We start from the raw sequence: 14077 nt of genomic DNA, 5'->3' as shown, positions 1-14077 counted from the left end.
AGAGAGTAGCACAGGAGGGAAGCAGACAAGTTAGAAAAAGCATCTTGTGTGGAGTGTGTGTGGATCATTGTTTAACTGCTGCTAGGCACTATCCATTACTTCATACTTTCAAGTATTTATCCACAGTATATGCACAGAATTAGCCTCTGTGCTATGCAAAAGATACTTAAACTTCATATCATATTTTATGTTATGTTATGTCTATTTTTATAGAGTGTTACCACCCGTGAGGGTATGCTGGTGCTACACAGGTAAGTGAGGCTAGCCACGCGGGAGCTTGCTTGAAGACCCACGTCTTCAGCTTCTTGTGTAATTCAAGAAGAAAGGCGGAGGCTCTGATGTGGGGAGGGAGGTGGTTCCATGCTTTAGGAGTGATGTATGAGAACGCTCAGCCTCCTGATTTGGGTTTGTGTATGCATGGAACGTGTGCCAATGAGAGCCTGGCTCAACTGAAGTGTCTGGAGGGTTGAGGCAAATATTTGCAGCTGTTCAAGTAGGCTGGGCCTGTGTTGTGAAGTGTTTTGTATGAGTGGGTGAGGAGGTTGAAATGTATGGGGTTGTGCAGTAGGGGCCATTGGAGTTCAATCATGCGTGAAGTGTTTTGGGTCATGCGTGTGAGATTGAGGACGAGTCTAGCTGCTGCGTTCTGGACTGTCTGTAGCATCTTGAGAGTAGTTTCGTAATTCCTGCACAGAATGAGTTGCCATACTCTAGCCTGTTGAAGATGAGGGCTTGGGTGATAGTATTTCTGGAGTGGTTTGGTATCCACTTAGATCGTTCTGTGCATCATCAGACTGTCGAAGAAGGTCTTGGCGATGGCGTTCACCTATGCAGTCATCTCCAGCCTGATGCCCAATAATGTTCCTGAGGTTTCTTGTTCATGGGCTGGAGGATGGAGTGGCTCTGAGGTCTGTAGGCCACAGGTTGAGTCCCACAGTAAGGCATCTTCTCTGAAGATCCCCACTTCAATTTTGTCCGAGCTCAGCTTAAGGCAGTTGGGCTTCATCTGTGTGGCCACTTCAGTCATGCAGGTGATAAATGTATTCCTTGCGCTGGGATTTTGTGACAGAGAGGGACAATATCAATTGGGTGTAGTCAGCGTAGGTGAGTGTTTTGATGTTTCGTGCTCGGATGATATGGGGCAGTGGTGTCATGTAGGTGTTGAAGAGGGTCGAGCAGAGCGAGGAGCCCTGAAGTATTCCGCAGATGAGTGTATCCTTAAGGCATTCATGCTCATACATTTATAGTCTGAAAGACAATGTTTGCCTGTCAGTTTCTCATTTAGTACGTTGCTATGGTGATATGTCAAGCAATTTAGAAAGCTTAGGTATAGTGCGGCACTTGCACACCTCTGTTTAAAGACTTAGCAAGGAAAGTGGACTGTAATATCATGTTTTGTTTAACCTCTTGCTCTTTTCCCTTGGTAGGCAGTATTCTTTGATTCATGAGTCTTCATTGTCTTTGGCCATATCTTCTTGGTCCTGGGGCCTTTCCCTGGTCTGGTCTGGCGTTTCATGCCTGCTCTGTTTGTGTGCATTCTGTACTCATGCCTGCTGAGCAACGGTTGAAGGCTGTGAGGCTCTTGATTTGATATATATCCTTCACTGCACCCTTATGAAGGCTTCTTCTTTAAGAGGGGCACCTGCATTTTTCTATGTCTGCACCTTCCATATTTTGAGATATCCTGCTTCACTTAGCCTCCTGCATTGGCCTTTCCATGGCGTCTGCAGCATGGTTTCCTGCAAACATGCCAGTCTCCTTTCTTCAGTTGCTGTTCCTCACTTCATCACCAAAAAATCAGTGTTCCAAGGTGGGGGCCTGGTAAAAGCTCTGCCAGCTAAGAGTCTATACCTCGTTCTGTGCTGAGCATAAATTACTATTTTCTCTGCAGTGCCTTTACCCGAGTCTTTACAGAAACCATCCTAATGAGCAATCCAGTTTGTGGTGAGTTGATGTGCTTTTCTTGCAGTTGTACCTCTTTGTCTGGCTAGTACTGCTGTTCTACCACCCTGCTGTAGCCATTCTGGAGTTATGGGCTGATGTCTCCTTATCTACTTTATTTGTCCAGCAAAGGCTTCCTTTTGTGCCCCGCCAGCTTTAGAAAGTGATCCTTAGTTGATGTTATCCTGCAGTTTATACTTAAGCAGCTTTTCCAGCAGTATGGCCCAGCAGAAGAAGAAATAGTTCTAAAAGCTCTACTAAAGGCTAACTTTACATTTACACATACTGCAGCAATTCTAGCCCCTAGTCAAATCTTTAGGACAACCACTTCCTCACAATTAATTATTTATGTCAATTCCTCTTCTCTGTACCTGTTGCCCACTATGGAGAGCTGCAATCAACATCCTCTGCATTTAGAACATTTAAAAAATGTAATAATTTTGAACAGTATTTGTCAAAAGTAGTTTTAAAAAAGTAGTTTAACAACTACTATGGTTTTTATTGTTTGTAAATCTTTAGATTGAGAAAGGATACAATACATTGCTTTTGAATTTATTAGAGGCACAAATGTATTTGATCATCCACCTAAGTGTTTACCGCCACCTACCACATCTGCTTGAGATTACATTGAATATGTGAGGGATATTGATCACCTTTGAATGATAGTCCTCAGATTGTTATGGAGAGACAAGGATTATACACCAGATTTCAGCTTCCCTAAAGGCCCATTGAATCACTTGTAGTAGCTTTGAGGAGCTTTGCTTCACACTGTAATTTCATGGCTCTACTGACCTCTATGTAAGAGGCTAAACTGTTCACTGTTCTGTTAGGAAAATTCAGGGACAACTTTTGAGACACGGAAACCCATTTCTTACAAAAACCATTGACACTGCCAAGAGTGTTCCATTCAATATGTAAAGGAATTAGCTCTTAGTAGACATTCATGAGGCTAAATTTGTTCTGTTTGTAGAAAAACTGTATTTGAGAAGAATGAAGATAGGTTCACGGAAAAAGAGAAACTTTTGATCAGTTCATCTGGTAGAAATAGATATTAGAGATGTGTGGTGTAGATCTCACCATGGAAAAGTCAAGAGCTATCCTGAAAATGTGAAAGAATGCTTCAAGTGCAAAAAATGGGACATTTTCTGGTGTGAGTATTAGCAGAAAACGTAATGTGGTGCAGGGAATTGAAACAAATGTTTCTGAAAGTAGGCAGGTTATTAGCAATTCACAAAATGAAGAAGAGGTTGAAAACTTATGACAACAGAAGATATTTGGAATTGATGAAGAACCTTTGGCCTGACTGTGAAATTTGTGCTGAGAGCATCAAAACCCATGTTTAGGCTGACTCGGGTGCACGCTTTACCATTATTTCTGATTGCATTTTTGTTATACAAACTGGCAGAACATACTCTTAAAAGAGGCTGATGATAGAAGCTTCTACTAAGGTGGTAAGGCTACTGACATGACTGCATTTATTCTGTTTTCTATAAAATTTAATAAAAAGTAAGATTTTAGGTAACGGTTATGTAGCAAAAAAGGACAATAACCATTAAGGTGCGCATCAAGAAAATGTAGACATAACATGAAGACCTGGCTCTGCGTTTCCAATTTCTAGTATTGCTACCTAAAATTTAAAAAAATTAAAGGTTTTAAAAAAGCATATACAATGTATTTGTAATGGATCTAGAATGTGTGAAATTATTTTCTCACCAAATTGAAGTAAAAAATTATGTAAGTTGTATCAAGCATAGCCTTGGGAATGTTTCTTTAAGCATGAGGAAAGAGTTATCAGTTACGTTAAAGGACAAGTACAAAGGGGGTATCTTCAGGGTGGGTTTCTACCACTGTCGCAGGAAAAAGACAGGCAAATTGAGATTATGTGCGGGAAATGAACATTTGAGAGGTGATGAATATCTTCCCTTTGGAAACATCATAATGAACACCAGCAAAAGTGTTCATAAGGGGCAATGAATTAAGAACGCTACCAAGAAATTAGTCAGAGCGTATTACTGGTGGTCTTTCACAATAGTTTTTTGAAAATGTGCTTGAATTGCAAGAAATCCGACAAATGTTTGAAAGTCTATAATGTTTTAAAAGGAATTTATTGTTCTAAAAGGTATTTAGGTTGAAACCTATTCATGTGAATGGAAAGACAGTGTTCTGTGCCAGGTGCTCTATGAAAAGCCAGTTACCGTCCTGATGTTACTAAATAGAAAAAAAAAACAAAAAGGGAGGCACCTCATCAGCAAATTGTTGAACTGATATGTAGCGCATGTTAACACCCATACTTATTAAATTAAATGTATAAAAAGGGTTATCATCACTGTTATTTTTAATAATATATCAAATGGATATTTGTAAAGAATAGTTTACAACATTGATATCAGTTGGTGTTAAAAAAAACAAATGTAAAGGATAAAACCAGCCAACACGTATTTTGCAGCTCTGAAGCTCCAAGGCAACCTAGCGAAGGTAATACTTATAGGACATAAAAAGATGAATATTCAAATTTCAGAAAATTGGATCTGGTTTTTAAAAAGAATTAGAGCTCTTTATTTGTAGTCCTCTCAATCAACACCCCAGGGACTTTGTGACTTTGATGAGCATTCCCCCATGAAACACCTGGATAGACATTGAACATCCACCTTACTTTGATTTCTATCACCAAGCTCAACTTTTTGGGGGAACATCCTTTACAACGGACCTTTTACAACGAAGTACCGTTACGACGCAGGTTTAACAACAAAAGTCATTACAACGACTTTCGCTGGAGGGCGCTCTAGAATAGGTAATAGTTTAATTTACTATCCAACACCTTCCCTACTATCCACGGGGACTGGAGTTGGAGTAGTAAATGAAACTATTCACTATCCAGCGCCCCACAACGCAAGTCGTTGTAACAACTTGCGTTGTAAAGCCTGCGTCGTAACTATACGCGTTGTCAAAGCACGCGTTGTACCGTCATACATCCAACTTTTTGTTTCTAACAGATACAAAGATCTTGCTCAACTCTGACCACTTGCATTCTTATGCACCTCCCTCACATGCTCTCATGTGCTAATCCAACTTACTCTAAATTTATGTTTTTATTTTTGCACACAAGTTGCTTCGCTGACCAAATGCAATAAATAAAGATGAAACCAAATTTTAGTATTTCAATCAATGTAGGTGATAAAACTGAGATGTAAAGCACTCCTAAATTAGGCAACAGATCTCACATCTATAACATAGCAATTATAGGCATAGGTGCCTAGAAGGAAAGATGTCTGTGCCAAAGAATCACAATCCAAAATTGTCCATCCATCAGGCAGAGCTTCTCCTCAAGTTTGAATGTAAGCAGTAAGAAAGCTAAACTAAAAACTGAGGTTTTTTTTCTTCGAAGTATTTAGTCATTTTTCAAGGAACCCACAACAGAATGCGTTTTGCACTTCATGGTTTTCCTGTTTCTATAACCACAAATAACAGAGCTCAACTTACTTCTTCCAAGAATATTTAATTTCTGGGGGGCCTGGCTTGGCCGGCTGCAAGATGGACGCACTCTGAGTGTGCTCTGCGGCCAAGCTCGATAATCCGGCACAATCCTGCAGGCATCCTTACCCTAGCTGCACTCCAATGATGATTTCTTGCTCCCCTTCACGTGAGGCGCCGGTCCATCGCGCCGCTGCATCCCAGCTGGGTCCTGCGGCGGAGATACGCCATTTGTGACCTACGCTGGGCCTACGACATCGAGACCGTAAGAATTAACCTTCCCTGCCCTGGACCCCGGAGGCCTTCTGGTGCCGCACACAGCCGAAGATCGATCTGTGGACGTCGACCGCCATCACCGGGTGAGTGGCGCCACCTCTGTGGCCTTGCAGGTGGGGTTGGGAGCCCGCGGGCTGTTCCGCCCGGTCCGGGGTGCCAAGGCTCATGTGCTGTCTCTTGAGCGCCCTCCCGGCCACTTCCTGTGGCTGCCACGGGCACCCGGGCTCGGCGACGTGAGCGGTGGGCCCCCCACGGTTCCCTGCCTGTTCTGCCTCAGTTTGGTTGGCGCCCCCACCTTCCCGCCAGCTGTCCATCTGCCCGCTGCCGGCGCCTCTCCGCTCTGCGCCTGGCCCATCTCTGGCGCTCACCTCTCTTGGCCCTGGATCTCCCCCTGAGGGCCGTGCTGTGGAGATCGGGTCTTTGATCTGCTGTGGCCTCGCCTCTCCTTCCACCTGTATGCTAACTGCTGGGGGGGCGCCGCCAGAGGCAGGCGCACCCGCCCCATACCGGCATTGATTTCATCTCGCCACCATTGAGGCCCGCTCTCGTGAGCTACTGCTTGGGGCTCTCCTGCTTCTCTGCTGTTGGGCGCTGTGGCCCCTGCGAGCTCCTGGGGGTGCGTCAGACCCCGGGTTCTATCTGCTGCTCCGCTCAACATCTGGATGTGCCTTCCTGGCCTGGTCTTACCCCCTACGGCCTGTGGGGTGCCCTGAACTATCCCTGCCCTCGGCGCACCGTGGCCTGGAAGGCGGCTAGGTGAGTGCTGAGCGACCATCTTCGATTCTCCTACAGGAGCATTGACTGTCAGCTCCTCTGTGTCTTCCCTCACCGCGCCTTCCGTGGCTTCGTGGGACAGGAGGTCCGCCTGTGGTGTGCCTGTCTGATGCTGGCCTGGGCCCCTGCTTGCCTTCCTCATTCATCTGCCGCTCTAGTGGGAGCCTGTTATTTCAGCGTCACTGTCTGCCACACCGCCTCATTACCTCGGCAGCCCATTGCCTCTCATATTATCCCAGGTGTCTCTTCTCCGGACTTCAGCGGCCACCATCGGGGGGATCCTGTTGGACTCTTACTGCCTTTATGCTGCCAGCTGCTGGTGGTCTGCGCGTCCCTGGCCATACTGACTGCCTCTTGCCTCGCGTAGGCCTCTCCTCTGCTACCTGGGTCTCTCATCATGGGAAAAACTGACCCAAAACAGCCCAAGATAGCTTTTGAGCTCCGAAGGTCCTCCCGACAGGACAGTGCTAACTCTGAGGGTGCCGACTCCGCTGCCACAGTATGGACGCCCCCCCAAATCGGGACGACAACCTCAAGGCAATCATGATAGACGTCAAGTCAACAGTAACTGAAATCGCAACCCAGCTGGACCAACTCTCTACCCGTCTGGATGCAGTAAAGGCACGTGTTGACTCCCACGGCAACCGGTTACTCCATGTCGAATCCAGAGTGTCGGACGCCAAGGATGCTGCTACCCAAGACCGTCAGAAACTATTTCAGATGGACAAGATCTTGGCGGTCATCCGGGAAAAGAATGAGGATTTGGAGGCGCGCTCCCATCAGAGCAACTTCCACATTACTGGTCTTCCGGAGTCCACCAACATTTCAAGGATGGAGGAACAGCTGATCAAGGAACTTTTTGGCAACATCCTCCACCAGTGTTCATTGTAGAACGTGCACATCATTCTCTCGGTCCACGTCCCGGACCCAGACTGCCTCCACACCCTATCATCGCCAAAATTTTGAATTACCGGGATCGGGACGCCATTCTTCATGCGGCACGAGACAAGGGCACCATCAACCACCAGGGTAACGCATTCTTCTTCTACCCGACTACACCCTCACTGTCCAAGCAGCCCGGAGAGAATTTCTACCTGCTAAGCGCATTCTTCAGAAGCACGAAGTCTCATATTCTTTGGCTTACCGAGCAAAACTGAGGGTTCGTCAGGGCTCCAAAATACTCATCTTTCTCGATCCCAGAGAGACCCTGGAGTTTGCCATGAAACTGGACAAAGTGGCTCGCTCCTCTTCTCCTAAATCTCAGCCCGACGGTGCAGATCGTCTCAGCGACAATGATTAAAAGTGCAGACATTATTTTTTTCTGCAACCCTTTTTCTGAACGATGCTTGACACTACCTTAGCTTGGCCACCCTGCTTCTTTGCAGGGGTGTATGCCTAGCCCTGCCATGCCCTCACAGGTTGATTCCCTATTCTTCCATTGCTTTCTCTTCTCCCAGTTGTGGGTTCCTTGGGTGGGGTGGGTGGATTGCTCAGCCTCATTGGGAGGTTGGAGTGGGTGTGGGGTTGGAGGGTTTTCTTCGTCTGAGATGGTTGGGTTGGGATGGGGTTGGGGGGTTCTTTGTTGGGGTTCTCCGATCCCCTATTGGGGTGGTGGCTTCAGTTCACCACCATATGTTTGTTAAGTACTATTTTCACAAGTCTTGATTGCGACACTGTATTGTGCTTCCTGCCTCGTCTTGCTTCAAGTCTATGGTTACCCACTGTCTGTGATCACATTGCTCCTCTGGTCTGTGCCCCCCACCTGCGCTGTATATCGCTGCACTTAGGTCCACCTTTTCATGGCTGCTGTGTCTGCCTGTGGCGCTTCTCGCCTGCGCTGCGTAACATTACACTCTGGACCACCTCCTTATGACTGACATTGTCTGTTGGACCTGGAAGGTCAGTGGTCTGAATGACCACCGTAAGGCCAGACTGATCCACTCACAATTACAGCGATACAGGGTAGACATACGACTCTTGCAGGAGACGCACCTGATGTCCGGATCCCTCTCCAGACTCCAAGCGCGCTATTGGGGGAAATCCCACTCCTCTACCTACTCTTCATATGCTAGGGGGGTTTCTATTATGATATGCAGAGGTCTCCCTTGGCACACCGCCTAGGCAATTACTGATCCTGGAGGCAGGTATGTTATCCTCCACGGCTCACTATTGGCCCAGCCTGTGGCGATTGCCGCGGTCTATGGTCCCAACTCGGACGATCCAGACTTCTTCAATCATATTTGGCACCTTATCTCCGCTTGTGGCCCTGCGGCTGTCGTCTGGGGAGGGGTTTTTAATGTCACCCTATCGGGGGCACTTGATCGGTCTGGCTCCTACACGTCCCATCTGCGTGCCAACGTCCATTTTAACTGATAACTCTCTCTGTGATGCTTGGCGCCACCTTCGGCCTGACGCCCGTGAGGGTACCTGTGTTACCAGTGCGAGGGGTTGTTGGTCGCGCATAGATTTTTGGCTGACCTTCCCGGATGCCCTGACCTGGCTCACCGACGCAGTACACATGGCACGTACCCTCTCCGACCATGTGTTAGTCCAGATCCGCCTCAGTCTTCCCCACTCCCCGCAACGTGCATTTACCTGGCGTCTCCCCCTGGACGCCGTCCAGGAGACTGTCTTTTGTGCGGTCCTTCAAACAGGTATAACTAATTATTTTGACTTAAACACGGGATCTGTGGCCTCGGCATCGGTACTATGGGAAGGGGTTAAGACCGTCATTCGGGGTGAATGCATTTTTAAACAGGCCAGCATCCTCCGTTCCATCCTCACTACTCTGGCTAAGCTTGAGGCGGAAATCAAAGATCTCGATGCCGCCCAGGCCGCACACCCCAGTCCTGAGACGCTGGCATTAATACATCAAAAACACACTGAATTCTCTGAAGAAGCGGACAGCAAACTATCCTTCTTGGGTAGGAAGGGTTGGGCTCGTCGTTTTGGTGAAAGCGACCACCCGGGACGTACTCTTGCCAATCTCCTCCGCCCACCATGAGCTGCCTCCTATATAACGGCCTTTAGTGACGGTGGTTCGAGTAGGACTACCTCCTCGGAGGAAATTAAATCCAGCTTCTTGGACTTCTATTCGCAGCTATATTCTGCCAGTACTCCTCCGCCACGGGAGGCATTTGATCAATATTTTGAGCCTATTGCGCTGGTCTGACTAGAGGACTATCACCGGAAATTTCTAGACTAACCGTTCTCTAGGGAGGAAATACTAGCAGCCATTAGTAGCTTACCCGGGGATAAGGCTCGGGCCTGGATGGCCTACCGGCCTCATTCTACAAAACCAATGCTGATCTACTAGAACCACACTTGGCGGCTATGTATGACAAATCCTTCAACACTGGCCTCTTTCCGCCGTCGCTCCGTGAGGAAATGATAACTCTGCTTCTTAAACCCGACAAACCTGCTGACCGTCGCGATTCCTACTTTCAACTTTCCCTAATTAACATTGATAACAAAATTTTCGCCAAACTGATCGCCTCCCATCTTCTGTTACTTATGCCCCTCATTGCCCTTCCAGGCCAATCTAGTTTTATTACCGGTAGCTCCCTCCTCGTCTCTATGTTCGCGGACGATGTAACACTATACGTCCGTCACCCTCAGGAAAACCTTAGCCCGCTGGTCCGGGAAATCATACGCTTTGGCGGACTTTCAAGCATTCAAGTGAATTGGAGCAAGTCAGTGTTGTTTCCCTTGACTGATGCCACCATGCCGTTCACACCGGACTTCCCATTTGTGTGGGCCTCGGGCCCCCCGCGCTATTTAGGCATGTAGTTGAGTAGGGACCTGGACGAACTGTGGAGATCTAACTTCGGTTGTGCAGTTTATTGCCTGGAATCTAGGATTCCATCTTGGAGCCGGCTTCCGCTAACCCTATCTTGCCGGGTCGCAATCGCTAAGATGGTGGTTTTGCCTAAATTTCTCTATCTGTTTTCGAACGTCCCTATCCCTCTCACTTCTCATTTCTTTTGCAAATTACACTCCTTAATCATTTCGCTGGTCTGGGCAGGCAAATAGTCAAGGGTCGCATACGATATCCTCACTCTCCCCATGTCTGTCAGAGGTATGGGCGCTCCTGATTTCAGGATCTATGCATTGTGTGCCCAGGCCAGCTTTGTGCACTTTTGGATCCATCCTACCCCTTATCAACCTCACGTTGCCGTTGAGACTGATATAGCATCCCCTTGGCCTCTGTCCACGGTCTTATTCACGCCGGGGGTACGTCCGCGGGCGTAGGTCGACACAGTCGAGACATTCCGCTGGGCCTGGCCCGGCCTTTGCCTGCTCTCCAATCTTCCCTTACTCTCTGCAAATGCTGTGCCAATAGTGAACCACCCGGATTTTCCCCCACTTCAGCCTTCTGGCATGTCTAGGCATGCAACACGTTTGGGTTTGCGGACAGTGGACGACCTTTACCCAGGGAACACTTTCTACTCTCTACCAGACTCCTCATGCCTGCTAGACACGCTTTTATTCTACCAGCTGCGTGCTATGTGCAGGAAACTACACTCTACATTCCCTCAGCCCCCACCCACCATTCCGGCTCTGGACCTCATGTATACATCCCCGTCTCTGCACAAATTAGTTACCAAATTATACGCTCTTACTCTGACTTCCATCTCGATTTCTTCGGATCGGGCCTGGGACGCTGATCTATGTATTGACATTGCGCAGGCTGACTGCCTATACTGTTATAACCAGACAAAGAAGCTGTCACCAAATTACCGGCTCCATCTGATACATTTTAAGTATTTGCACAGGTTGTACTGCACCCCTGTTCAGCTCCACAAGCTTTGCTCATTCCAAGGGACACCTGTATGCATTGCTTTGCGCTGCCACTGCCGCGGATTTCGCACACTTAGCATGGTTATTCCCTAAGGTCTCCAAATTCTGGCGGGTGGTTTGTTCCACTATTTCTGACATCACTAGTGCCACAGTGCATCCTGACCCTTCCCTGTGCCTCCTTGGTTTAGTAAAATTTTGTCCAGATGATTCCAGACGCCCGATTGCAATGCTGCTGGACCTGGCTAGGCGTATGTGTTGGCATCGTAGACCTGCTCCTAGAGAGCAGGTCTACGAGCTGAGAGCTGGCTGGAGGATGCCTCTCGGTATCAGACTCTGCTATCGGAGTTCTGGGATTTACTGCCTGCCAAGGCCCGACCTGTTGACATTTGGGGCCCACTGGTGACTTATCTCCATTCCCGTTTCCACCCCAGTGGCGCTGCCTCTCCCGTGCTCCCCTTCGGCCCTGCGCCCGTGGCAGCTGCCAGTGCTGGTTGGTGACTGCCTCCTCCCTATTTTTAGCCCCCCGCGCCTTTCAGCACTCCCCACTGATGTTATTGCTGTATGTGTGACCCCCCCATGAGGGGTGGGACCCCTCTGTAGTGAAGCTGTGATCTCAACCTTAATGTATTCCTGCTTGTTGCAAGGTGTAGTCTACTTGTTTCCGAATGCTTGACTTGATCTTTACTGTGTCAAATTGAGCTGCTATGTTGCACAGTGTAATATGTCTGACTTGAATTTCCTCAATAAAGGTTTTGAAAAATTAAAAAAAAAAACAATATTCAATTTCTACTGCGGGGTGGTATTATGAATAAACACAATTCTTTATATTCTTCCAACAGTAACGATCTGGCTGTAAAGTTAAATCTGCATTTTGAGTAAAGCAATTCAAATGGCTTTGGGTACGTCAGTGCTAAGGAGTTCATCATTACACACCTCACTCTACTATTTATTTTTCTCTACTTGAATTATTAAATAATTGCATTCCTCCAATTTAAGCGCTTCTAGGTTATCTCATCATCTATGACTCAAAATTGATTGAAATAAGGATAAAAAAGTGAGAGAAAATGTATTGCCCAGACAACAAATGATTGCTTGACATCAGAAAAGCTGTCGGAGGTCCGGTTATTGTCAAAGATGATTTAGATATCAAAGGCAAATCAAAATGTTGTCCCTTGCAGGGTAATTAATGCGGCTAGATCGCCCCCAAATCAGCAGATTCTTAGTAGACTAGTTAAAGTTAATGATCATGAGGTGAATGACTGTAAATACAAAACACTGTGGGAACGTTTTCCAAGAGTATTGGCTCATCTCACTTTATGGCAGGATAGTAAAACTAGTCTACGCAATCCTTGATACCCAGAGAAACGACTTGTTTCAGCAAAGAAGCAACTTGTTGCTGAGCGAGGCATGTTAGGTAGACAAAACTCGAATGTTTTCATACAAAGTGCCATAAAAGCTTCTCAGCCACAACTTCTGAAGGATTATGCTTAGTTATATACCCTTAGTATCTTGCAACACATAAGAGGCTAATAAGAATGTCAAATACTCTTTAATCTGTTCTGTTTAGTGTACTTGTATAAAGGCAGATGTGTTGTAGAGGCACAGACATAACCCTCTTGTGCTTCTTTTGCTCTGTAGACTGCATGTGCTTTTTTCTGTGCCCTCACTGGTTCACAACATACCTCCTTTGTCCCCAGATGCCTGGCCCCCATATGGTTCCCTTTGTACTCTGTGATCTTGGGCCTATTTCTATACTTCTGTGCTGTGCTTCAATTAGGAGGTAATCTGGATCAGTAAATAGTGAAGAACTGCAGTTAGAGGAGACAAATCAGATCAGATACAACCTTAATATAAGAAAAGAAGTGAGAGGTTTAGTACGACTCCTTTTTATCAAAAGACAGAAAAGTGACCTCTTGTCAAGGACTTGACACAATGAAGGTCTCTCTCGCTGCCTTTTCATTACCTAAAGAAAGGGCTTCTCATTCATAATGCCATTCTGCACTTAATATACATGTGAAAGTGCAGAAAATCACCTTGACAATATTGGTAGTTCATAATTGAAGATGAACTTTTACAAGAGTTGTTAACCAAGATATTTTCTTCTTCTGACTACTCAGCCTAGTGTCTTTGACTGCTTTGAAAGCAGCCCGCTGCCAGCAGAAAGGCACTGTGGCTATCACAAGCATGCCAATGCCAGTCCAGAGCCTTGGGTAAAGTAAAGAGGGTCTCTTTCCCCTGTACGCCAGTGCAATATGCACGTAAGTATTTCAGAGAGAGGAAGAGTATTCAGGAGACACACTGCCTTCAGTTTACTGATGTGAGGCTGGATGGTCACACCAATGCTTCTGAAAACCCACGCTGCTCCCCAGTGAGCACCTGCCTAGAGGGCTGATGTGCTATATAAGGATTTCATGATTAAGAGTTGTAAATCTAGATGAAAATCAATAAAAGCTAAAAACTGACACAAAAATGGTGGCTCAGTTTATTACTGTCCATTTAAATCCCATTGAGGTGACTCAAATGTTTCACCCTTCCAACATCAACAATGAGTTCTGCAATCACAACATCTATTATTATGGCTGGCGGTGTCACTCAGAGACTCTTGCACTGACATCACTCTGCTTTGATCAGGCAGTGTTGGGCTCAGTTTGTATCTGTATGTGGTCTGTGACTGCCTTCTCATGAGTACATATGTCTTGGAATTAAAAACTTTATGAACCATACATATTGCATCTGTGGTCTAATCAATAAACACAGCTGAACATACACATCTGTCTGTGCAATGCACATGCCTACTTGGTGTGGTACAGTAATT

The 14077-nt window shown here is 46.5% G+C and overlaps 1 protein-coding gene across 2 annotated transcripts in view; it reads right to left on the bottom strand.

Annotated features, from left to right (window-relative positions):
* DGKI (diacylglycerol kinase iota) overlaps window positions 1-14077 on the bottom strand; it is a 689048-nt gene that overhangs the window by 417318 nt on the left and 257653 nt on the right. The window lies entirely within an intron of this gene.

Source organism: Lissotriton vulgaris, chromosome 1_2 (assembly GCF_964263255.1).
Source record: "Lissotriton vulgaris chromosome 1_2, aLisVul1.2, whole genome shotgun sequence".
NCBI classification, from domain to species: domain Eukaryota; kingdom Metazoa; phylum Chordata; class Amphibia; order Caudata; family Salamandridae; genus Lissotriton; species Lissotriton vulgaris.
This window is presented reverse-complemented; position numbering and strand designations above follow the sequence as displayed.